Here is a 27,297-nt window from a genome sequence, read left to right as displayed (position 1 = left end):
TTCATGGAGACATTTATGAACATGTTGACGACTGGCTTGACCACTTCAATCGAGTTGCCAACATCAACGAATGGGATGAAGCTCGCAAGCTGCGGAGAGTTTACCTTGCGTTAGAAGACTCTGCCAAAACGTGGTACGAGAATCACGAGGGTTCCTTTGCGACGTGATATGAGTTCAGCCGACAGTTTCATGATGCGTACCGCAGCACTGAAATGAAAGAGAGAGCGGAGCAGGCTATGTCGTCTCAGAACCAACAACCCAACGAGAGAGTTTCGATGTTTGTCGAGGATATGCTTCGACTCTTCAAGCGTGCTGACCCTGCAATGTCCGAGGAAAAGAGGGTGCGGCATTTAATGCGTGGGGTAAAAGAGCAGCTCTTCGCCGGGCTCGTCCGAAATCCACCGATGACTGTGGCAGAGTTCATAAATGAGGCAACCACAATAGAGCGTACTCTCCAGTATAGGTCGTCACAGTATGAACGCCACGACGTGACCCCTGCTGCATGCTTTATTGGGGCTGACAGCGAGAGGCATGCCCTCGCTGAGTTCATAAGAAGCGTCGTGCGGGACTAGCTGCGCCAACTCCAAGCAGCGGGACCCCAACCACCCGTAAGCGCTCTCGCAGACTTAATCCGAAATGAGATCCGACAGGTGGTCACCCCACTCGCGCCAACAAGGCCTGAGGCCCCTGTGCTGACTTATGCGGCGGCTTTGTGATCTCCTGCACCACATGGCCCTGATCCTACCAGGGGGAGAATGGATCAGGCAAGCCATCGATTCCAGGGCACCTCTTCGACTCCACCACCCGCCTCAAGGTTTCCGAGTGCACCAACTTATTGTCCGTCTGGATCGCGGCAGAACGCCACAAAGGCCAGCGTGTGGCGTACGTCGGATAACCGTCCACTCTGCTACCACTGTGGCGAAGCGGGTCACGTCTACCGTAACTGCCAGTACCGCCAACTTGGTCTCCGTGGCTTTCACCCTGATGCTCGGTGCCCGCGTTACGGTGAGCGTCCCCGCGACATCGAAACGTACCTTACGGGCCAGCAAGCTCCTCGCCTTGGTCAACGCCCCCAATCACGATCACCATGACCTCGCCGCCCCACATCACCTAGCATTCCCTCGTCATCTTATGCTCCTTTCAGAGGCCGGTCACCGAGTCTCCACAGGGGGAACTAGAAACCGCGGCTCCTGGGGGTGAAGCCGCGTCCGAACGAACTGTCAAGGAGCCTCCTTCGACGCAAAGACCCGACGAAGACCTTTCTGACTTTCCAGTCGTTTCCGAAAGTCATAAGACTGTTTCCGCCGACATCACCGTACACGTCGATAATCATGCCGTGACTGCCCTTGTCGGCACCGGCGCCGATTATTCGGTTATGAGCAGCGCCCTAGCATCCCAACTGAGGAAGGTAACTACCCCTTGGCAAGGACCGCCGTTGCGCACGGCAGGGGGCCACCTCGCCACGCCAACTAGAATGTGCACAGCCCGTGTTCGAGTCCGTGCTTCGACGTTCACAGGGTCTTTCCTCGTATTACCGGTGTGCTCCCGTCCACTAATTCTGGGGCTGGACTTTCTTCGCGAACACGGCGCAATTATTGACCTACGAGACTTGCAGGTGTCGTTCGAGGACCCGTTTCATCTGAACCGGAAAACGCCCGCTCATCGAAGGCTGCCCTACGTGTATCCTCTGAATCTGTTACTCTGCCTCCTGCAGCAGCCTTTTCATCAGCGTTGACTGTGAACAAGACGTCCCCGATGCTGTGATTGCAGAAGGAAATTTGTCCCTACTTATTGCAGAACAAATCTGCGTTGCCCGAGGTATTGTTCAGCCCAGTAGAAAGCAGGCTTGCCTATTAGTCACGAATTTCAGCGAGGAGTATCGCCATCTTACCAAACACACTGCGATCGCATACCTTGAGGATATTGCCGACGTCCCTGGTCCCTCAACATTATCTGCTCTTTCGTCGTGCGACGATTCCGCCATGACATTTGCAAGCACTCTCGACGTAAACCAGGGGTCTAGCGTCTGCACAAAGGGAACGTCTTTTGAAGCTACTCGGCTCATTTCGAGACTGCTTCGCTATGACTTCGAAATTTAACCAAACACCGCTTGCCAAGCATCGTATCATCACCGAGCCTACGAAGAAACCCATTCGACCGCACGCCTACAGAGTCTCGCAAAAAGAACAAGACGTTATACCCCAACAGGTCCAGCAGATGCTTAAGGACGATGTCATCCAGCCATCGACCAGTCCCTGGGCGTCCCCTGTTGTGTTAGTAAAGAAAAAAAGATGGTACTCTGTGATTTTGCGTCGACTACCGAAAGTTGAATAAGATCATGAAAAAAGACGTGTATTCTTTACCACGAATAGACGACTCGCCGGACCGCATTCGCAATGCTCGTTACTTTTCTTCCATGGATCTACGCAGCGGCTATTGGCAAATATCTGTTGATGAGCGCGACCGCGAAAGGACCGCCTTCATTACTCCTGACGGACTCTACGAGTTCAAGGTCCTTCCCTTCGGCTTATGCTCGGCACCAGCTACTTTTCAAAGAATGATGGACACGGTTCTTTCTGGGATAAAATGGCAATCGTGTCTTGTCTACCTTGACGATGTGGTCGTCTTCTCGGACACGTTTGAGCAGCACGTCCAGCGCTTACGGGCAGTTTTTCAGGCGATTCGAACAGCTGGACTTTCTCTCAAACCTGAGAAATGCCACTTTGCATTGGAGGAACTGAAATTTCTTGGTCACGTCGTCAGCCACGCCGGTATACACCCAGACTCTGAGAAAACGAAAGCTGTTGCCGCATTTCCTGTCCCAACGAACAAGTGCAACTTCCGCCTATTTCTGGGACTCTGCGCATATTACAGACGCTTCGTAAAAGGCTTTTCTAAAATCGCTGAACAGCTAAATGAACTTACGAAAGACGGCGCACCGTTTGTTTGGGGTCATGATCAGCATCACGCCTTTGACACGCTACGAAACCATTTCCAGGCCCCACCTGTACTTGGTCACTTTGACGATAACGCTGCCACACAGCTACACACGGATGCCAGCAACGTCGGACTTAGAACTGTACTGGTTCAATGGCAAAATGGCGTAGAGCGCGTGATTGCCTATGCAAGTCGAACACTATCATCTGCAGAGAAAAACTACTCTGTGACAGAAAAAGAATGCTTAGCTGTTGTTTGGGATATAACAAAGTTTCGCCCTTATTTAAACGGTCGACCATTCAGGGTAGTTTGCGACCACCATTCTTTATGCTGGCTCGCCAACCTCAAAGACCCTTCCGGTCGTCTAGCACGCTGGAGCCTTCGGCTGCAAGAATTTGACGTTACAGTCATTCACAAGTCAGGACGCAAACACACTGATGCTGACTGTCTCTCACGTGCACCAATTGGAAGTACGAACGCGGACGTTGAAGAGGACGATACATTCCTTTCCTCTGTGTGAGCAACCGACTTGGCTCAACAACGCGACGACATGGAGCTAAGCCCGCTGATTGACTATCTCGAAGGCCGAAAATGCAGCCTTCCTCGAAACTTCGCACGTTCGTTGGCCTCGTTCTGCATCAAGGATGGAGTCCTCTATAAGAAAAATTTCGACCAAACCCAGGCTACTTACCTACTGGTCGCCAACCTCGCTTCGGGACAATATTTTACATGCTTGTCACGATGAACCATCATCCGGACACCTTGGCTACAAGCGCATATTTGAAAGAATTCGCCGCTCATACTACTGGCCCCGCCTCGCGAAGACAGTCAAGCAGTACGTCCGCACATGCCGCGACTGCCAACGCCGTAAGACTCCACCTGTCCGACCAGCAGGACTACTACAGCCCATCGCCACGCCGAAAACACCATTCCATCAAATTGGCATTGACTTGCTCGGCTCATTTCCCACCTCTTCGTCTGGAAATCGGTGGATTGTGGTTGCCACCGAATATTTAACGCATTACAGCGAAACAAAAGCTCTGCCCAAAGCTACCGCAGCCGAAATCGCACAGTTTTTTGTCACCAGCATCGTACTTCGTCACGGAGCACCAGCTGTGATAATTACTGATCATGGTACAGCTTTCACCGCAGAGATGCTTCAAGAAGTGCTGAAACTAAGTGGTACAGAACATCGGAAAACCACGGGTTATCACCCCCAGACAAATGGACTCACTGAACGGTTGAACAAGACCATTGCAGATTTGCTGTCAATGTATGTGGCCGTTGATCACAAGAACTGGGATGATACACTCTAAGCCGAAATTCGGCAAAGTTGGACTAACTGCAGTCGTTAAACCAATGGACAAACAGTTCGTCCAACAGGGACTAAATGTGTGACAATGCGTGTCTTGCGCAAACGCCCGGCAATGAAGGGACCAACGGGGAGGGCAACTGCGCCGCGATCGCCTCCTGTCGATGCTGCACTGCAATGCTCGGCGTGGTCAGCGATTATGAAAACAAGTTAAATAGGCTATACGCCACTGTTAAAGCGAAGCACTATGAAACGAATAGAAGATGTTATTAGAGGAAAGTAGTACAACACGCTGTCAGTGCACACAGCAAGTGCCCTCGCGTTTCCACCATGCCGGCATGGGCGAGCCGAAGCCAAGTGAAAGTCTCCGCAAACACGGGCAATGCCTAGAACTCGCTTTAATGTGCTGAATAAGTTCGACGGTGAACACTGACAATGCTAATAAAGGTAAGCTGTTCATCAGCGGTCGTGTACCCACACAGCGACCACAAGTTCAAAGCGATATATAGGAAAAGTAGGCTTCGTACGTCATCGGTATCAAGCGAGCTGCCGGTGTGAGTGCATTGCCGGCACAAGCGAAGGAAACGTCGCGTACAAGTTCACAAAAATAGTAGCTCAGGCAAACTTATGTCTTTTTATCCATGCGACAATCGTTATCAAAAATCCAACGTGTAGGCGATCGCGGATACGACTAATCGTGCGGCCAGCGGTACACAGGATGTGCCTTACCAGCACGATGAAAGAACCGTGCCTGCGAACGGTCTCGTCGCTGTAAGTATACAGATATCTACATCACTCCGTAAGACACAGCGAACATGGGGTACTTACCTATTGTTCATTTGTGACTATAAAATAACGACGACGAAAATTTCACGCGAGCCGCATGTTGCGATCGCCGGCGGTCGTTTAGCCGTACTCGTCGTAAGCCGAGCGACGCCGTCGGCAAGCCGACGTATGGCATCGGCGGGGCGCCTGCGGCTGCTTCGCCGGCTTTCCCGCACAAGCGCCGCTGCTATGTTTGTGTTTGCGGACTCGTGCGCCAGCACTGCGAACGCTGGTTCGGCCGACATGATCGAATACCAGCTGATAATTCGTATTCTTGGGCTGGAGGAATGTTGAAGATTAGATGGATCCATATTAAAAGATCGATGCGCATCGGTGCTACGAATAAGCCCATGTAAATTTTCGCGTTACGTTGTCAATATTTATTGTTTTCTTAAGCCGAGTAAAAGTCGCCCACTGGCACTAGATGGGAGGTCAAAATACTGTGCTATATATACCCGAGAGTCTGTTCTCTGTAGTACAGCGCGGGCAGTCAGTGTTTGCGGTGTTTTACTTTGAAATAATAGTGCGTATGTATGTGTGTGTGTGTGTGTGTGCGTGTTGCATGAATAACATACTATGATCTTCAGTGCTGATTAAATTGGAATAAATATAAAATATACTGCACAAACGCAGTATCGCCATTTTTTTTGCCATTGGTCCAGACGGTTCAACTGTTAGTCCCGCTGGAGCATTCTACTGGGGCCAACATTTAAACCAAGTGGAGTAAGTGCTTGGGGTAACAGTTCAGCCCTTGCAGTTACTCCCGCAGTTAGTCCAAAATTGGTTCAAAATCTGTGGCAGCGCATTTAGACCCCTAAAGGACCAATGGCATACCCCATTTTAGTCTTTTTCGGCTTAGAGTGTATACTCCCTTACGTAACTTTTGCTTACAATACAGCAGTCCAAGAGAGTACAGGTTTCACCCCATTTCGCTTAGTTCATGGTCGAGAGGTCACTACAATGCTCGACGCAATGCTCCTTCCCCACAACTTGAGCATGTTCAACACGGACGCTGCATTGTTCGCTCAACGCGCCGAGGAGGCCAGTCAACTCGCCCGATGCCGTATTCAGGCTCGCCAAACTGCCGACGCACACCGCTACAACCTTACACACCGAGAGGTTACTTTCCAACCAGGCAATAAAGTTTGGGTGTGGACTCCCATCCGACAGCGTGGTCACTCTGAGAAGTTGCTTCTGCGCTACTTCGGCCCTTACAGAGTTTTGCGCCGACTCAGTGACGTTACGTATGAAGTTCTCCCTGAGGGCACCTCAAGACGTTCCCGACGGTTTCAACACAGTGATGTGGTGCACGTGTCAAGAATCAAGCCATATTTTTCGCGTCATCCATCGAACGTGGACTAACTTACCATGCAATGACTATTTTTTTTGTCATTTTGGTTTTTTTTATTGTCTTGTGTAATTACTCCTTTCTTTATTGAGTACTTCTATGACGCCAGCCCATTTTTTTCCCTTATGACGGAGTTGTTGGGTTCCATGGTAGCATCTTTTCTTTCTCCGTTTTTTTCTTAACGCTCATTACCAGCATCGAGCCGATGCTTTTCGAGGAGAGGGAGTAATGTCACAGGTAATGGGTATGAGCCATCAACTGTAGGTGGAATGCCTTGGAAGTGAAGAAAGAAGAGGGATTTTGCATCCTTGTCTGAGGGTAAGCAAGACGTCGTTTTGTCGCTGTCTGTTATTACGTTCGCGGCAATATGCATAGGTGACAAAGGGTAGAATGGCATGCATCTCAGTTAGTGTGATCGGCAGCGACGTAATTGGAGAGCATGTCGCCGAGCGTACGCTGTAAGCGTTCCGTGAGGCCATTCGTCTGCGGGTGCTAAGCAGCAGTTTTGCGGTGAACAACGTTGCACTCTTTGAGAATGGCTTCGACGACTTCAGACAGGAAGACGCGGCCTCGATCGCTGAGCAGTTCCTGAGGTGGACCGTGTGGCAGCATGAATCTTTGGAGCAGGAAGGAGGCCACATCGCTCGCTGTAGGCGTGGGGAGAGCGGGAGTTTCGGCTTATCGCGTGAGGTGGTCCACAGCAACAATAGCCCAGCGGTTACTAGCGGACGTTAGTGGAAGTGGCCTATACAAATCGATGCCAACGTGCCCAAACGGCCTGGCAGGGCAAGGTAGAGGTTGCAGACCTACCGGCGACAGGTGCGATGAAGGTTTGCGGCGCTGACATTCTATGCAAGAGCGAACGAATTTCTGCACGTAGCGGTACATGCCGCGCCAAAAGTACCGTTAGCGAATGCGGTGGTAGGTCTTCGATACCCCTGAGTGCGCACATTGCGGATCAGGAAGGAAGAATTCGCATATGTCAAAGCGCAGACTGCGGGGTATGACTAGTAGCCACTGGCGGCCGTCATCGTTTTAATTGCGTCGGTGGAGGAGGTCGTCGCGAACGGCGAAATGGTGGGCTTGGCGACGCAACGCGCGAGTAGATGGAGTGGTGGATCAGTCAGCAAGTCTATCAGTGATGCAATCCATTGATCCTTGCGCTGTTCAGTAGCAACGGCATGAATGCTAATGGAAGAAACGGCATGGTGAGACGCTGAGTCGTGGGCATTGTCGTCAGGCAAGGGAGAGCGCGACAGGGCATCGGCGTCAGCATGTTGCCTTCCGTTGCGGTACAGCACGCGGATGTCATAGTCTTGCAGGCGAAGTGCCCATCGGGCGAGACGGCCTGAGGGATCTTTCAATGACGACAACCAGCACAGTGCGTGATGGTCGGTGACTACATCAAATGGGCGACCATACAAGTAAGGTCGGAACTTGGTAAGGCCCCAGACGATTGCCAGACATTCTTTCTCAGTGGCGGTGTAATAAGTCTCGGCTTTTGTAAGCGTACAGCTTGCATACGCCACGACATATTCCGGGAACCCTGGTTTGCGCTGCGCAAGGACAGCGCCGAGACCGACACCACTGGCGTCCGTGTGTACCTCTGTAGGGGACGTAGCGTCGTAGTGGCGGAGTATGGGAGGCGACGTTAACAAATGACGGAGCGTTGTGAATGCGTCATCACACTGTGATGACCACGAATGGAGAGGCCCGTTACTTCCGAGGAGCTTCGTCAGCGGTGATACGATAGACGCGAAATTTCGGATGAAGCGCCGAAAGTAGGAACACAGTCATACGAAACTGCGCAGTTCCTTCACGGATGTCGGCTTGGGGAACTCGGTCACGGCCCGAAGCTTGGCTGGATCGGGGAGAATTCCGTCCTTGGACACGACGTAGCCGAGTATTGTCAACTGCCGAGCTGCAAATTGGCACTTCTTTATGTTCAGTTGCAGACTTACGTCACTCAGACGCGTTAAAACATGCCGCAGGCCTTGAAGATGCGTGGAGAGTCCGGAGCGAAAATGACGACGTCATCGAGGTTGCACAGGCACGTGTGCCATTTCAGGCCACGCAGAACGGTATCCATCATGCGCTGTAAGGTGGCGGGCGCATTGCACAGCCCAAGCGGCATGACGTGGAATTCGTACAAGCCGTCGGAAGTGACAAAAGCGGTCTTCGGTCGATCGTCCTGAGCCATAGGTACTTGCCAGTACCCTGAGCGCAAACGAGACATGAAGAGAATTCGGCTCGTTGCAGGCTTTCAAGTACACATCCTTACGAGTGATCTTGTTGAGGCGTCGGTAGTCCACGCAGAACCGCACAGAACCGTCCTTCTTCGCGACGAGAACGACAGGAGACGCCCAGGGGCTGTTAGAGGGTCGAATAACATCGGGGCGCAGCGTGTCGTCCACTTGCTCGTTGATTACACGGCGTTCTGTGGGCGATACGCGATACGGACGTTGCCGTTGTGGTGGTTGTGCGCCTGTGTCGATGCGATGCGTAACGGTGGATGTGCGGCCGAGAGAAGGTTGAGCGACATCGAAAGAAGAGCGGAATTATTCCAACAGGGCCAGAAGCTCGGAGTGCTGGACCGGCGTAAGGTTATCGGCAATGGAAGCACCGAACACATCAGCGGATGATGAAACATGTGTAGAAACAGCACTAAGCGTATTGGAACTTCGGGAGTGCGTGTCATCAGGTTTATCCATGACTTGTGTGTCTTCGATGGGTTCCACGCTGCCGAGACATTCTCCTCGCACCAACGTAACACTGTACGGGGATGAGTTCAGAACAAAAATAGTGGTGCGGCCTTGAGTGACTTGCACGGTCGCGAAAGGAACCAGCAAGCATTTTCTGGCGAAAACACGATGAGATGGTGAGAGGAGTGCAGCGGTGTCGGAAAGACTTGCGCAGTAGACAGACACCACCGTGGACGAGTTTGCAGGTACTTGCGTGTCGTCCCTGACGAGTAACGTGCTTGCAGCAGGTGAACTGTCGGCCGGCGTCAAAGAAGAGAATTGTGTCAGATCTATTTCTGCTGGTGCGCAATGAATGACGGCGTCGTGGCGGAAGGAAAATCCCACCCTAGGATGACGTCGTGAGAGCATGAAGGAATTATGAAGCATTCGGCGGCATACAATACGTCCTGAATCATGAGGCGGGCTGTACACATCGCTGTAGGGTGAATGCTTTGGGCGCTTGCTCAAAGGGCAGATGCACGATGCACAGGGGAGATGCACAAACATCATCTACAAGCACGTCTATCACGTTTGATGGGCTTTCCTGAGGTCTTCCGCAGTTCGACAGCGTCGCAGCCCTTGCCTCGTGGACTGCGACGACTAGTTTTCCTGGTCACCCTCTAGTGGACGTGGCCGCATCGGCGACAGTGAGCGACGTCGTGGAGAATGTAAACGGTGGGTAGATGGAGCGGGGTGGGACGACGGTGAGGTAGGTGGTGGTTGGTCATAAAAGCGGCCCGATTGGCTGGGAAAATCGGAGGTGCCCTGCGGTTGCTGCATACGATTGCAATAGCGTGCTACGTGACCGACGCAACCACAAGCAAAGCAGATGGGGCGATTGTCAGCGGTGCGCCATCGGTTCGCGGGTCCCATCCATGTCGCAGAACGCGATGGGCGAGTCGGCTGCTGATAAAACTGCATAGTGGGCGGCACACGGGGTGCGTGGATGACGTCGGCATATGTAGGGGGCACAGTTTCTCTGAAGGCCTGGGGCCTGGCAATGGTTTTGGTGTAACCAAGGGGGCCAGTCACAGGAATCGGTGGGGGTGGCCTGGCGACAACTTGGGCGTAACTGAGTGGTGTAGATACTGGAGGCGGCTGGTGGTATTCAGGAACGACCTCCGCGATTTCCTGCTGAATGGCTCGGCGGAGGGGAGGCGGAAGTGTGCTTGACGGCTGTGGAGCACGTTGTGGGGAAGCAAAAGCCAGTAAAGAGACCAGGCGGGCAACTTCCTCACGCACGAATGACTTGATTTCAGCGAGCAAGGTGGTGTGGTCAGGAAGTGTTGACAAGGCCGAGAGATCAGCGTCACGTGAAGGTGGTCTACGGGTCATCGAGCGCTGCCGCCGCAGCTCCTCGAAACTTTGGCATAGTGTAATGATCTCTGCCACAAGGCGAGCGTTCTTGGCCAGGAGCATGGTGAAGGCATCCTCGGCGATGCCTTTTAGAACATGGGTAATTATGTCATAAATTCATAAAGTCGTCTCTCTTGTGAGCAAGCCACGATCAACTGCAATGGATGCTCAATTTTGTATAGATGGGCATGGTGCCTTATCGAAAACTAAACAGCGTATTCAGCTGACAACTGGCAAACATAACGCCAGTTTCCTTCATGAGACGATGTCCCATGCAAAGTGGATCTTTAGTTGGCAATTCACCCCGCCTGTTTCAGTCGTCTCTGACCACTAGAATCACGAAAGGAAGAAATGCAGGAGCGTTTTAGTAAAGCGTGCGTTACGCTCGTAGCGGATATACAAAAGGGATAAAAGCATTTATATGGAGAGTGTGAACCATGAAATTCAATGAACTCACTTCTCCTGGTCCTGTTGGTCTTGGTTCCTTTGTGAGTTGAAAAAAAAAAAGGTATGAAGCAAAATAGTTTCGGAGTTTATTTGCTTGTACCGAACGTGAGTTCCGACTGCTTTAGGATGCATTATTACACTGTGCAGCTTGAAGAGATCGTTACCGACACATGTGATGGAAAATGGGTCTTGAAGTTCCCATATTAGATACGCGACCACTAAATATGACTGGGTTGGACTAATTTAAAAACGCTTATAGAGGTACGCATAGATAATCTGAAGAAGTTTTCAATTTCATAACCGCTTTGGAAATAGAGCCCTACAGATTAATCGAAGGGAACTTAAATCTGGAGCAGTAGAAGTCAATCCCTAAAAAAATATCAGCTTCCGTTACGAAATACGAAGTAGGAGCACAGTAACCATATCAACATCCGCCTAGGTTGGTTGAAGAGAAGGTGGGAACAAAAAGGCGTGTTTATACCATATTTTTATTTCAAACCATATGTACAACTTACTTGGCCTGGTCTTGTTTTTTGTGGAAAATAGAGCACAGACAATTTAAAGGAGCTTCACTTTCCTTTCTTCAATGTTTTCGAAATGAAATAGTTTGTTCGCCGCAACAATTTGGTAATAAGGAATTCTTCCTTATTAGAAAGACGCAATGAATATCTATTTATTATTTAAGAATTTCTTCGCAATTTCGATGTGATGATAGCTTTACTTTGGCGAATACTACGATGGAAAATACGCCAATATGACAAAATAAAACCATTATGGGAATAAATGTTTCTCTCACGAATGTAAAGGCGCCATTTTTTCAGACTAGTCTGCTTAGTTCATTTCTGAAGGTGTGTAGAGAATATTTCAAAAATGTTTTACGCCTGTGGAACATAACAGGAGAGAACGCAAAAGATTTTCGGAGTCCTTGTGATTGTACCAAACTTCAATTCCGACTATTCTAAGAGGCATTATTAACTGTGCAGCTTGAAGAGATTGTTACCGACACAGGTGATGGAAAACTGGTCGGGACGTTCCCATATTAGATACGTGACCACTAAAAATGACTGGATTGGACTAATATGAAAAAACGCTTATAGAGGTACGTATAGATATTCTAAGGAAGTTATCAATGTCATATTCACTTTGGAAATAGAGCCTTACAGATTAATCAAATGGAACTTACTTCTGGACCAGTAGGACTCGATTCCTAGGAAAGATACTGATTTCCGTTACGAAATACGAAGTTAGATCACAGAAACCATATCAACATCCGCATGGCTTAGTTCAAGAGGAGGTGGAAAAAATTGGCGAATTTATACCATATTTACATTTGAAACCATAAGTGCAACTTAATTGGCCTGGTCTTGTTTTTTTGTGAAAACTGAGCACAGACAATTTAAAGCAGCTTCACTTTCCTTTTTTCAATGTTTGCGAAATGAAATGGTTTTTTCGCCGAAACAATTAGGTAATAATGAATTCTGCCTTATTAAAAAGACGCAATAGAAGTCTATTTATTATTTAGGAATCGCCTCGCAATTTCGAAGTATTGTTAGCTTAACTTGGCGAAAACTTCGAAGAAAAATACGCCAATATGTCAAAACAAATTCGTTAAGGGATCAAGTGTTTTTTCTCACGAACGTAAAGGTGCCATTTCATGAGACCAGTCTCGTTGCTTTATTTCTGAAAGTGTGTAAAGAATATTTTAAAAATGTTTTCCGCCTGAGCAGCATAACAGAAGAGAATTCAACGAATGCCCTGAGAGAGATGGAATCTGATGAACAAGTTTGGCAGCTTATATTAGGAAACTGAAACCTTGCATTCATAGTTTTTTCAATGCAGTACGCGGTTTTTTGTAGAAGAATATTAATCTCGTCGGTCATATTGTTGCGAATTTCTTGACGACTGCTCTTCTTTGAGAAACACATGGACAAGCACAGTTTATGACAACTCCTGTATAGATAGACGTGGCGTATTATTGACAACAAGAAAGCGTAGTCGGCTGGTAATATTCAAACGTAGCGCCAGCTTCCTGCATAGCGCGATGCACCATGTAAAGTGGATCTTAAGTTAGCAACTTACCGCGCTTGGTTCAGTCGTCTCTGTCCACTATAATTAGAAAAGCAAAAAAGCAGGGCTGTTGTTGTAACACCTTTCTTTCGCTCGTCACGGAATTTCAAAAGGGCGAAAAACATTTATCTGAAGAGTGTGAACCATAAAATTCACGAAAGTGAACTCACTTCTCCTGGTCCTGTTGTTGCTGTTGATCCCTATGCGAGTTGAAAAAAAGGTATTAAGCAAAATATTCCTATGAGGTATTTATACGATTGTACCAAACTTCAGGTCTCACTAGACATTGTTGCATTGTGCAGCAGGAAGCGATTGTTGCCAACACAGGTGATGAAAACCTGTGTCTCAACACTACCACACCGGCCTTACGTGACCACTAAAAAGGAATGGATTTGACTAATCTAAAAATGTTAATAGAGGTACATACGGATATTCCGAAGAAGTATTAATTGTCATAACCACTTTGTAAATAGGGTCTTACATATAAAACAAAGAAAACTAAAATCTGGACCAGTAGGGCTTGATCTCTATGAAAGATATTGATTTCCGTCGCGAAATACAAAGTTCGAGCACAGTAACTATATCATCATTCAAATAGGTAAGTTGAAGAAGAGGTAGACACAATTAGGAATAATTTTACCGTAGTTAGAGTTAAAACCATAAGCGCAACTTACTTGGCCTTGTCTTGTTCTTTCTGGAAACTAGGGCACAAATGATTGAAAGAGGCTTCAGTTTCTTTTTCTGGTCGTTTTTGAAACGAAATTGTGTGTTCACCGCAACAATTTGGTAATAATACATTCTGCCTCATTAGAAAGATTCATTGAGCGCCAATTTAAAATAAAGATTTTCTCGCAGTTACAATCAATTGCTAGCCTATGTTTGGCGAAAACAGTAAGGAAAAATGTGCCATTGTATGAAAATGAAACGTTCATGGGAATAAAGGTTTCTCCCACGAACGTATGCGTGCCATTTCCATTCTGCCCACTTTATTTCTGAATTTGTGAATAGAATATTTCGAAAAGTATTTTATGCTTGAAGAGAATAACAGATGGGAATGAAATAAATGCGTGGAGAGAGGTGAATCATTACGAACCATTTTGGCAGGTTCTGTTTGGAAAACTGCAACCTTGCGTTCATAGTTCTCTTTCAATGTAGAAGGTGGTTTTTGCTGAAAATGTTTCATCTCGGTGGCCATTTTGTTGTGAAATTCATAAGGTCTGCTCTTTTGAGAGCAAGACATGGTCAAATGCAATGGATGCTCACTTTGGTATAAATGGGCATGGTGCCTTATCGAAAACTAAACAGCGTATTCAGCTGAGAAATGGCAAACATGACGCCAGTTTGCTTCATTAGACGATGTGTCATGCAAAGTGGATCTTTAGTTGGCAATTTACCCCGCCTGTTTCAGTCGTGCCTGACCACTAGAATCACGAAAGAAGAAATGCAGGACCGTTTTTGTAAAGAGTTCGTTACTTTCGTAGCGGAATTCCAAAAGGGCTAAAAGCGTTTATAGGGAGAGTGTGAACCATGAAACTCAATGAACTCACTTCTCCTGGTCCTGTTGGTCTTGGTGTCTATATGATTGTGCCAAACTTAAGGTGCGTGTATTCTAAGAACCATTATTACGCTGTGCAGCTAGAAGAGATCGTTACCGACAGAGGTGATGGAAAACTCTGTCTGGACGTTTCCATAACCGATACTACGCGACCACTAAAGGTGAATGGATTTGACTGATCTAAAAACGTTTCGAGATGTACATATAGATATTCTAAAGAATTTTTCAATGTCATAACCACCTTAAAAATAGGCCTTACAGATTATTCGAAAAGAAATTTCTTCTACATACGTAGGACTTGATTCCAAGGAAAGATATTGATTTCCGTTACTTATACGAACTTCAAGCTCACTATTCATATAAAAATTGCATGGGTTAGTTCTAGAGGAGGTAGAAACGATTAAGTGGATTAATACTATAAAAATAGTTGAAACCTCAAGTGCAACTTACTTGGCCTGGTTTTGTTCTTTCTAAGAACTAGGGCACAAACAATTTAAAGCAGGTTCACTTTCCAATTATCAATATTTTCTAAATAAAAGTGGTTGTTCACGGAAACAATTTGGTAATAATGAATCCTGCCTGATTAGAGAGACACAATGCGTGTGTTTTTAATATTTAAAAATTTCTCGCTTTTTTGATGAATTGTTAGGTAAACATTAACGAAAATGGCTATGGAAAATACGCCAATATGTCAAATTAAAACCAATATGAGAGTAATGGTTTCTCTCACGAACGTATGCGTGCCATTCCACCAGACCAGTCTGTTTACATTATTTTGGAAACCGGGTAGAGAATATCTAAACAAATTGTTTTAAGCCTGAGGAGCATAAGAGAAGAGACTGCAATGAATGCCTGAAGAAAAATAAAACATTGTGAACAAGTTTGACAGCATATGTTTAGAAAAATGCACGCTTGCGTTCATAGTTGTATTTCAAACTAGAACGATGTTTTTTGTTGTGAAGATTATTCACCTCGTCACTTATTTTGTTACGAGTTTAATGACTACTGCTTTTCTGTGAGAAAGACACGGTCAAGCGCAAAACTTGTGTATAGATGGACGTGATGCTTTATCGAAAATCAAAAAGCGTATTCTGCTGAAAACTGTAAAACCTAACCCCATTTTCCTTCATTAGACGATGCGACATGTAAAGTGTAACTTACCGCGCCTGGTTCCGTCGTCTTTGACGACTAGAATCAGGAAAGCAAGAAAACCAGGACTGTTTATTTAAAACCTTCCTTTCGCACTTCGCGAATTTTCAAAAAGGATAAAAACCTTTATCTTGAGATTGTGAATCACGAAATTAGCGAAAATGAACTCACTTCTCTTGGTTGTGTTGGCCTTGATCCCTATGTGAGTTGAAAAAAAAGGTATGAAGCAAAGTAGTTTCGGAGTCCAGGTGCTTGTACCAAGCATGAGTTCCCACGATTTTAGGATGCATTACTACACTGTGCACCTTGAAGAGATCGTTACCGACACAGGTGATGGAAAATGGGTCTGGAAGTTCCCATATTAGATACGCGACCACTAAAAATGAGTGGTTGGACTAATCTAAAAACGTTTATAGAGGTACGCATAGATATTCTAAAGAAGTTTTCAATGTCATAACCACTTTGGAAATAGAGCCGTAATGCATAATCAAAGAGAACTTACTTCTGGACCAGTAGGATTCGATCCCTAAAAAAATATTGATTTACGTACGAAATACGAAGTAGGAGCACAGTAACTATATCAACATCCGCATAGGTTAGTTGAAGAGGAGGTTGAAACAAGAAGGTGGATTTATTCCATATTTTTATTTCAAACCATAGTTACAACCTACTTGGCCTGGTCTTCTTTTTTTGTGGTAACTAGAGAACAGACAATTTAAAGCAGCTTAACTTTCCTTTTTTCAATATTTTTGAAGTGAAGTGGTTTGTTCGCCGCAACAATTTAGTAATAAGGAATTCTGCCTTATTAGAAAGACGCAATAGATATCTATTTATTATTTAGGAATTTCTTCGCATTTTCGGTGTATTGATAGCTTAACATTGGCGAAAACTACGATGGAAATTACGCCAATATATCAAAAATAGAACCGTTATGAGAATAACTGTTTCGCTCACGAACGTAAGGTTGCCACTTCATCAGACCAGTCTGGTTGCTCTATTTCTGAAACTGTGTAGAAAATATTTCAAAAATGTTTTCCGCCTGAGCAGCATAACAGAAGAGAATTTAACGAATGCCCGGAGAGAGATGGAATCTGACCAACAAGTTTGGCAACCTATACTAGGAAACTGAAATCTTCCATTCATAGTTTCTTTCAATATAGTACGCAGTTTTTATAGAAGATTATTTTCTCGTCGGTCATAATGTTGGAATTTCGTGACGACTGCTCTTCTTTGAGAGAGACACGGTCAAACGCAATTTAAGCTAACTCCTGTATAGATAGACGTGGTGCATGATCGAGAAAAAAAGCGTGGTCTTCTGACAATGTCAAGCGTAGTGCCAGCTTCCTTCATTACGCGAAGCACCATGTAAAGTGGATCTTAAGTTAGCAACTTACCAAGCCTGGCTCAGTCGTCTCTGGCCACTAGAATTAAGAAAGGAAGACAAGCAGGACTGTTGTTATAAAAGTTTTCTTACGCTCGTCACGGAATTTTTAAAGGACTAAAACGTTTATGTGGAGAGTGTGAACCATGAAATTCACGAACGTGAACTCACTTCTGGTCCTGTTGGTGTTGATCCCTACATGAGTTGAAAAAAAACGTTCAAAGCAAAATATTTTTTCCGGTGTCTATACGATTGTACCATATTTCAGCTCCAACTAGGCATTGTTACGTTGTGCAGCAGAAAGAGATTGTTTCCGACACAGGTGAGAAAAAACTGTGTCTGAACATTTCCACACCGGCACTAGGTGAACACTAAAAAAAGAATGGATCAACTGATCTCAAAATGTTTATAGAGGTACATATAGATAAGCAGAAGAAGATTTAAATGTCATAACTACTTTAGAAATACAGTCCTACATATTAATCAAAGGGAACATACTTCTGGACCAGTAGGACTCGATCCCTTAGAAAGATTTTTATTTCTGTATGATTGCACCAAAGGTCAGGTCCGACTACTCGAAGAGGCATTATTACGCTGCGCAGCTGGAAGAGATCGTTACCGACAGAGTTGATAAAAAACGGTGTCTGGACTTTCCCATACCGGATACTACGCGAACACTAGAAAGGACTGAATGGGACTAATGCAAAAACGTTTAGTGAGGAACATATAGATATTTTAAAAAAGGTTTGAATGTAATAACAATTTTGAAAATAGAGCCCTAATGAGTGATTCTAAGAAAACTTTTTTCTGGACCAGCAGGGCTCGATCGCTAGGAAAGATGTTGATTTCCGTTAAGAAATACGAAGTTCGAGCACAATAACTATGTCAACATCCACGTGAATTAGTTCAAAACGAGGTGGAAACAATTACGCACATTTATACCACAATTAGAGCTGAAACCACAAGTGCAAACTACTAAGCCTGGTCTTGTTCTTACTGGAAATCAGGGCACCAACGATTGAAAGGAACTTCAGTTTCCTTTTCTCGACGTTTTCGAAATGAACTTGTTTGTTCAACACAACAATTTTGTAGTATAAATTCTGCCTTATTAGGAAGACACAATGAATGCCAATTTAAAATAAAGATTTTCTCGTAATTGCGATGAATTCTTAGCCTTACTTTGGCGAGATTAACGATGCAAAATTTTTCATAAGTCGAAATTAATTCTTTATGGGAATAAATGTTTCTCTAACAAACGTAAAGGTGCCATTTCATCAGTCCAGTCTGGTTACTTTATGTCTGAAAGAGTGTAAAGAATATCTCAAAAATATTTTACACCTTAGGCTCAGAACAGAAGAAAATGCAATGAATGCCCGGAAAGAGATAGAACATGATGAACACGTTTGGCTGCTACGTTTAGAAAACTGCAACTTTGCGTTTATAGCTCTCTTTCAAAATAGGGGCGTGGTTTTTTTATAAGAATATTCATCTAGTCGGTCGTATTGGGTTCGAACTTATTGACGACTGCTTTGCTCTGAGCAACACAATGTCAAGCGCAAAACTTGTGTATAGATGGACGTGGTCCTTCATCGAAAGCAAAAAAAAAAAAAAGCCTAGCTTGTTGATCACTGTGAAACGTAACGCCAGTTTCTTTCATTGGACGATACGCCATGTAAAGGTGATCTTAAGTTAGCAACTTACCGCGCCTGGTTCAGTCATCTCTGACCACTAGAATCAGAAAAACAAGGAAACAGGACCGTTTTATAACACTTCGATTCGCTCGTCACGGACTTCAAAGAGAGCTGATAAACGTTTATCTGCAGAGTGTTAAACACAAAATTCTCAAACATAAACTCCCTTCTCCTGGTGCTGTTGGTCTTGATCCCTATTTAAAATGAAAAACAGGTTTGAAGCAAAATATTTCCAGTATCTATACAATTTTTTTCCAAGCTTCAATTCAGACTATTCTAAGAAGCATTATGAGGCTGTGCAGGTGGAAGAGATTGTTACAGACACAGGTGATGAAAATAAGTATCTGGACGTTCTCATATTGAATAATACGTGAGCAGAAGAAAGGGATGAAAAGGAATAATATAAAAATTTTCTAGAGGTACCAATAGATATCCCGTAGAAGATTTCATTGGAATAACCACTTTGGAAATACAACCTCACAGAGTATTCGAAGGTAACTTACTTCGTTACCATTAGGCCTCGATCCCTGGGAAAGATATTGATTTCAGTTACGAAAAAAAAATTCCAGCATAGCAACCATATCGAAATCTTCATTAGTTAGTTCAAGAGGAGGCGGAAACAATTAGAAGATTCATACAATATTTGTAGTTGAAAACATAAGTGCAACTGACTTGGCCTGGTCTTGTTCTTTCTGGGAACTACTGCACAAACGATTGAAAGCAGCTTTAGTTTCCTTTTTTCGATGTTCTATAAATGAGATGAGTAGTTCACCGCAACAATTTGGTGATATTCATTTCCGCCTTATATAAAGACGCAACAGATGCCAATTTAAAATTTAAGAATTTCTTGGTGATTTCGTTGAATTGGCAGCCTAACTTCTACGAAAGCAGCAATTGAATTCGGGCCATTATATCAAAATGAAACATTTGTGAGAATAAATGCTTGTTCCACGAACTTATGCGTGCCATTTCATCAGACCAGTGTGCTTAGTTAATTTCTGAAGGTGTGTACAGAATATTTGAAAATGGTTTCACACCTGTAGAGCATAACAGAAGAGAATGCGATAAATTCCCGGATGGAGATGAGCAAGTTTGGCAGCGTCTGTCTAGAAAACTGCAACCTTGCGTTCATAATTCTCTTTCAATGTAGAACATGCTTTTTCGTTGAAGAACATTCATCTCGGTGGCCATATTATTGCGAATTTCGTAGACTGCTCTTCTGAAAGATCGACATGGTCATCCGCAATAGATGCTCTCTTTTGTATAGATTGGCATGGTGCGTTATCGAAAACCAAACAGCGTAATCAGTTGACAACGGCAACGCAACGGCAGTTTTCTTCATTATAAGATGTGTCATGCAAAGTGGATCTTTAGTTGGCAACTTACCGCGCCTGTTTCAGTCGTCACTGACCACTAAAATCAAAATCAGGAGAGCAAGAAGTGCAGGATGGTTTTTATAAAATCATCGTTTCTTTCATCACGGAATTCTTAAAGGGCTAAAAACCTTTATCTGGAGATAGTAAACCATAAAATTCACGAAAGTGAACTCACTCCTGCTGGTCCTGTTGGCTTTGATTCCTATGTGAGTTGAAACAAAGTACGAAGGAAAATATTTTTCGTGTCTGTGTGGTTGTACCAAACTTCAGTTCCGACTATTCTAAGAGGCATTATTACGCTGTGCAGCTTGAAGAGATCGTTACCGACACAGGTGATGGAAAAATATCCTGGATGTTCCCATATGAGATACTACGTAACCACTAAAAATGACTGGATTGGAGTAATTTAAAACACTTATAGAAGTGCGTATAGATATTGTAAAGAAGTTGTAAATGTCATAACCACTTTATAAATACATTTTTACAGATTAATCTAAGGGAACTTACTTCTGGACCAGCAGGAGTCGAATCCAGGAAAGATATATTTCCGTCACGAAATACAAACTTCGAGCACAATAATAATCTCATTATCCGCATGGGTTAGTTCAAAAGGAGGTGGAAACAAGTAGGCGGATATATACCATATTTATATTTGAAACCACTAGCGCAACTTACTTGGCCTGGTCTTGATCTTGGTGGGAACTAGAGCAAAAACAATACCAGTTTTCTTTTTCAATGTTTTCGAAATGAAATTGTTTGTTCATCGCAACGATTTCGTAATATTAAAGAGACGCAATGCATGTCTATTAATTAATTAAGAACTTCCTTGAAATTTAGATGAATTGTTAGCTTGACTCTGGCGAAAACTACGATGGAAAATACGCCAAGATGTCAAAATAATCCATTATGGGAATAAATGTTTCTCTCACGACGGTAAAGGTGCCAATTTATCAGACTAGGCTGCTTACTTCATTTATGAAGGGGTGTAGAGACTATTTCAAAAATCATTTAAGCCTGTGCATAATAGGAAAGAATGCAATTAATGCCTGGAGAGAGATGGAACAGAATGAACAAGTTTGGAAGCTTCTGTTTAGAAAACTGTAACCTTGCGTTCATAATTTTTTTTTTCAATGTAGAACGTTGTTTTTTGTTCAAGGTTATTCATCTCGGTGGCCGTTTTGTTGCGAATTTCATAAAAAGTGCTCTTCTGTGAGAAAGACACGGTGAACCGCAATTGATGCTCACTTTTTATAGATTGGCATGGTTCTTTATCGAAAACCAAACAGCGTAGTCAGCTGCCAACTGTCAAATGTAACACCGGTTTTTTTTCATTTGACGATGTGTCATGCAAAATGGATTTTTAGTTGGCAGCTTACCGTGCCTGTGTCAGTCGTTTCTGGCCACTAGAATCACAAAAGCAAGAAATGCAGGACCGTTTTTAAAAATACTAGTTTCGCTCGTTGTGGAATTCTAAAAAGGCCAAAAACGTTTATATAGCTAGTGTGAAGCAAGAAATTCACGAAATTGAACTTCTCCTGGTTCTGTTGGTCTTGATTCCTATGTGAGTTGAAAAAAAGGTATGAAGCAAAAGATTTTCGGAGTCCATGTGATTGTACCAAACTTCAATTCCGACTATTCTAAGAGGCATTATTAACTGTGCAGCTTGAAGAGATCGTTACCGACACAGGTGATGAAAAATTGGTCGAGGCGTTCCTATATTAGATACGTGACCACTAAAAATGACTGATTGGACTAATATATATACGCTTATACCGGTACGTAAGATATTCTAAGGAAGTTATGAATGTCATATCCACTTTGGAAATAGAGCCTTACAGATTAATCAAATAGAACTTATTTCTGCACCAGCAGGACTTGATTCCTAGGAAACATCTTGATTTCCGTTACGAAATACGAAGTTAGATGACAGTAACCATATCAACATCCGCATGGCTTAGTTCAAGAGGAGTCGGAAACAAATTGGCGGATTTATACCGTATTTACATTTGAAACCATTAGGTGCAACTTACTTGGCCTGGTCTTGTTTTTTGTGAAAAGTAGAGCACAGACAATTTAAAGCAGCTTCACTTTCCTTTCTTCATTGTTTTCGAAATGAAATGGTTTGTTCACCGAAACATTTTGCTAATAAGGAATTTCGCCTTATTAAAAAACACAAGAGATGTCTTTTTATTATTTAGGAATCACCTCGCAATTTGGAAGTATTGTTAGCTTAACTTGGCGGAAACTCGGAAGCAAAATACGCCTATATGTCAAAATAAATTTGTTACGGGAATGAGTGCTTCTTTCATGAACGTAAAGGTGCCATTTCATGAAACCAGTCTCGTTGCTTTAGTTCTGAAAGTGTGTAGAGAATATTTCAAAAACGTTTTCCGCCTGAGCAGCATAAGAGAAGAATATTCAACAAATGGCCTGAGAGAGATGGAATCTGATGAACAAGTTTGGCGGCTTATATTAGGAAACTGAAACATTGCATTCATTGTTTTTATATTAGTACGCTGTTTTTGTAGAACATTATTCATCTTGTCGGTCATATTGTTGCGAATTTCTTGACGACTACTCTTCTTTGAGAAACACATGGTCAAGCGCAGTGTATGCTAACTCGTGAATAGATAGACGTGGCGTACTATTGACAACAAGAAGGCGTAGTCGGCTAATAATATTGTTACGGTTGAATTGAAGGATATGTGGATTTATTTACAGGGTGAGGATGAAGTTCGGCTGTCGCGGTAAAGATCGAGTCCTCAGGCCGCACCAGACGACGTCGTCTTCCTCTTCTACCTACCCGGCACATACTACAGCCCGGCTCATACCGTAGCAATCCCCGGTTCACAGACGAAGCCTGCTGGGCGAGTTTAAGTCACTGGAGGGATGAAATGTCTTGAGGCGAGCCACGTGCACCATCTACGTTCGATTTGACCGACGAGAAGGTGTCGTCAATCGTGCCACAACGTACGTCAAGTCAGTCAGGCGATCTACAATGACGTAGGGGCCTGTGTACTGCGGCAAAACTTCTGACATAAGCCAGGTTTTTGTTGGGGGGGGGGGGGGGGGTCCACAACCACACGAATTCACCTTTGCAGAATGAAATGGCATCATAGCGTTGATCATATTATTGCTTGGAGCGATCTTGTGATGCCAGTGTGCGCAAGCGAGCAATTTCGCGGGCTTGTTCAGCCGGGCACAATGTTTCGGCCAGGGACTCGTCGGTATGGAGCTTAAATGGAAGGATTGTATCAAGGGAGCTGCGTGGTGATCGAGCGTAGAGCATGTAGAAGGGCGTGAAATCCATGGTCTCGAGCTTCGCTGTATTGTATGCGTAAGTAATAAATAAATGGCAATATCTCATCACAGTTTTTGTGACTGGATGCGACATACATAGCGAGCATGTTAGTAAGAGTTCGATTTGTGCGTTCTACAAGACCATTTGTCTGGGGATGGTATGGTGTCGAATGTTTGAACTGTGAAGTGCAGAGGCGAAGCAATTCTTCCACAGCGTCCGCGATGAATTGGCGACCATGGTCACTTATGATTACTTGAGGTGGACCATGGCGAAGAACAACGGAGCGTAACAAAAAGGGAGCGACGCCATCAGCTGTAGAAGATGGTATAGCAGTGGTTTCGGCGTATCTGGTAAGGTGGTCGACGCACACTATTATCCAGCGGTTGTTGTTTGAAGATCGCGGAAACGGGCCCAATAGGACAATGCCCACTTGCTCGAAAGGCGTAGTAGGCGGTTCTACAGGGTGAGGAAGGCCGTGCGGTGCACTGGTAGGTCGTTTGTGACGCTGGCAGTTCTCGCAGCTTTAGACGTATTGTTTCGTGAAATTTGGCAATCGAGGCCAGTAAAAACGCTGCTGCACTCGATGCAGGGAGCGAATGAACCCAAGGTGTCCTGACGTTGGATCATCGTGCATAGTACGGAGAACGTCGCATCGAAGACTTTGAGGTACAACTAGTAAATAACGTGCGCTGGTTGCTGAGAAATTCGTTTTGCACAACAGTCTATCACGAATGCGAAAGCGACCACTGCCTTTGAGATTCCGAGCGTCAAAGAACAAAGGCTCTAGAGATAAATCATTCAATTGTTCTAGTTTGAAGATATTGGCGTTAGGAAACGTGTGAGAGAGCGCAGCAAAACAGATGTCGAGGGTATCTGCACGCTACTCTGTCGTGGTCATAGGCAGGCGAGAAAGACAATCAGCGTCCAAATTACGTCGTCCACTTCTGTACGAAATGCTGAAGTGAAATTCTTGGAGGCGTAAAGCCCATCGAGCAAGGTGGCCAGAAGGGTCTGGGAGGGTAACAAGCCAACATAATGAATGATGGTCTGTCACAATCGTGAATGGACGACCGTAGAGGTAACATCGAAACTTCTGAATGGCTAACAGCCGCTAAACATTCTTGCTCTGTCACCGTAAAATTCATTTCAGCCTTGCTTAGAGGTCGACTCGTATAAGCAACATGCTCTGCATTATCATGGCGCTGAACAAGCACACCTGCAATGCCAATTCCACTTGCGTCACTGTGCACTTCTGTAGGAGCAGAAGGATCGAAATGAAGAATAGGCTCAGATGTCAGTAGAAGTTTCAGTTCAGAAATTGCGGCATCACAATCAGGTGTCAGTTCGAATGGGCTGTCTTTTCGCAACAAGCTCGTCAGTGGGTGTACTACGTCCGCGAATCGGGGCTCAAAGCGGCGAATGTAGGAACATAGGCCCAAGAAGCTGCGAAGTTCCTTCAGTGTCTGGGGTGGTTTGAAGGTGCCGACTGCTTCGATTTCGCGGGGATTCGGCCTGACACCATCTTTGTCAACTAGGTGACCGAGGACTAAAGCTTATCGTTAACCCAACCGGCACTTCTTAGAGTTCAAAGTTAAGCCAGCCTTTAAGACACAGTCTAAAACAAGGCTGAAACGGACGTTGTGTTCTTCAAAGGTACGCCTGAAAATGATGACGTCATCCAGGTAGCATAAGCACACCTTTCTATTTAAGACCACGAAGGACGGAGTCCATAAACCTTTCAAAAGTGGCGGGGGCGTTGCAAAGCCCAAACGGCATCACACTGAATTGGTACAGTCCGTCAGGCGTCACGAATGCGGTCTTCTCGTTGTCTGAAGGGTGCATAGGTATCTGCCAATATCCTTATTGTAGGTGTATTGAAGAAAAGTACGAAACCGAGTGTAAGCAGTCAATAACATTGTCAATCCTAGGCAGCGGATATACATCTTTTTTGGTCACGGTGTTGAGTCCTCTGCAATCAACGCAGAACCACCAGGCACCATCTTTCATCTTAACCAAGATGACCGGGGCTGCCTACGGGCTACACGACTCTTCAATGACACCCTTCTTCAGCGTTTCCTGAACCTGGTCGGCAATAACTTTTCGTTCTGATGACGACACTCGGTAAGGCTTTTGTCGGATCGGATTGGCCGTGCTGGTGTCAATCCTATGGTGAGCGCGAGAACATGGTAAAGGTAGTGGCTTCTCCTCTTGGCAAAAGTCAAACACAGAAGCATGTCGCCTCAACATATGGCATAACGTCTGCTGCTGGTGTGACCGCAAATTGGCGCTAATCATACCTAGAATCTGCGACTCGTAAGAGCAACTGCGCTTGCCAGAGACTGTACCTTTCTCGCTTCCATCGTTGTTAACGACCACTACAGAACCTTATGTGGAATCATTGAAGACGCCAAGCTTCATTCCTCGAGGGAGCACAACTGGCATTTGCGAACAGTTCAGTGCCCACAGAAATGTTGCTCCTTCATCAACAGATACCAAACAACGAGGGACGAGTATGCCTTTCTTAGCACATTTAACGATGGCAGGTTTAACGATGGCGTCAAAAGATGCGGCAGATTCTGGGGCGAACACCGCAACTCACCTCATTGACCATGGCGGCACTGTCAGCTCGTCGGAAACAATCAGATCATCCTTCGCGGCCTGCGGCGCCTCATCGACGAAGGCAGCAACAATGTCACCGCTGACGGGAAGTCCACCGCCTACACAATCGATGAAAGCGCCACATCCTTGTAGAAAGTCAAGACCGAGAATCATACCGTGGGTACAACGTTGCAGCACAAGAAACTCTCTTGGGAACACCTTTCTTGGCAATAAGACATTGACGGCACAAAGTCCGACAGGTTGAAGTACTTCCCTACCAACAACACGAAATCTTGTTGATTCGCCACAAGAAAACATAACTTTGCGGCCAATGCGACTTTTGAAAAAAAGACTCATAACTGATATCGTAGCGCCAGTGTACACCACAGCACTTGTACAAAAGCCATCTATTTCCACACGTATCTTGTTCTTCGACATTATAACTGGCGGAGGCATCTGAGGCAAATCTTGTGTGACCTCACCTGTCGGTCGTGCTGGCTAGTTTCCCGGCGGCGGTAGTGATGACAGGCGTCGTCCCGGTGAAAGGAACGATGCAGTTGGCCAGATGGAGGCGTCAAACTACGGTCAGAAGCGGGAGAACTGCCACGGTGATCTCCCCGCCGTGAGGTACTCCTAGAATAGGCGGGTCAATGACCGTTGTTGTGACCAGTGCCCGCTGGCGGAAACTTTGATGGGCAATGATATCGGTATGTCGGCCCTCTCTGTCGACGACAGAACCGAGATATATGCCCGGCAATACCGCAACGGTAGCACACAGGGGCTTGGCGGTATGCATTGTACTCCTGGAAGGCATTGCCTTGACGTGGTGGTGGTACAGGTAGATCTTCCTTCAGGTCGTAATAGGTGTTGGCTGGCTGATGGGGGTAACTGAGGCGGTCTTCGTACCTTGGCAGCGGGTAGTTATTGCGCTGTGACCTCGGTGGTGAGGGTGGCCTGTAGCTGCAGTCATCGATGCCTGCTGCCGCAATTGACACGGGAGGGCGAGAGGGAGGTGGTGCGGGTGTAGCTTCGTACGGCGTCGGGCGAGCGTGTCGAGTGAGCTCTTCTCGAACGATCTGGCGTATTGTCGACGCGAGATTAAGCGGCGTGTATTCGTCAACACTTGCCACGGTGGTTACATTCAGTAGGCGACCGTACTTGGGGGTGATACGTCGCATCTTCAGGGTCTCGAATGTGCAACAGTGGTTTATGA

At 45.4% G+C, this 27,297-nt stretch overlaps 1 protein-coding gene across 1 annotated transcript in view; it reads right to left on the bottom strand.

Annotated features, from left to right (window-relative positions):
* Window positions 1-27,297, bottom strand: part of LOC142774266 (uncharacterized) — a 447,394-nt gene that overhangs the window by 132,664 nt on the left and 287,433 nt on the right. The gene's annotated exons all lie outside the window — the stretch shown is intronic.

The sequence above is a fragment of the Rhipicephalus microplus genome, chromosome 10 (genome assembly GCF_043290135.1).
Source record: "Rhipicephalus microplus isolate Deutch F79 chromosome 10, USDA_Rmic, whole genome shotgun sequence".
In the NCBI taxonomy this organism is placed as follows: domain Eukaryota; kingdom Metazoa; phylum Arthropoda; class Arachnida; order Ixodida; family Ixodidae; genus Rhipicephalus; species Rhipicephalus microplus.
The sequence above is the reverse complement of the archived record's forward strand: the minus strand, read 5'-3'. Positions and strand labels throughout refer to the sequence as shown.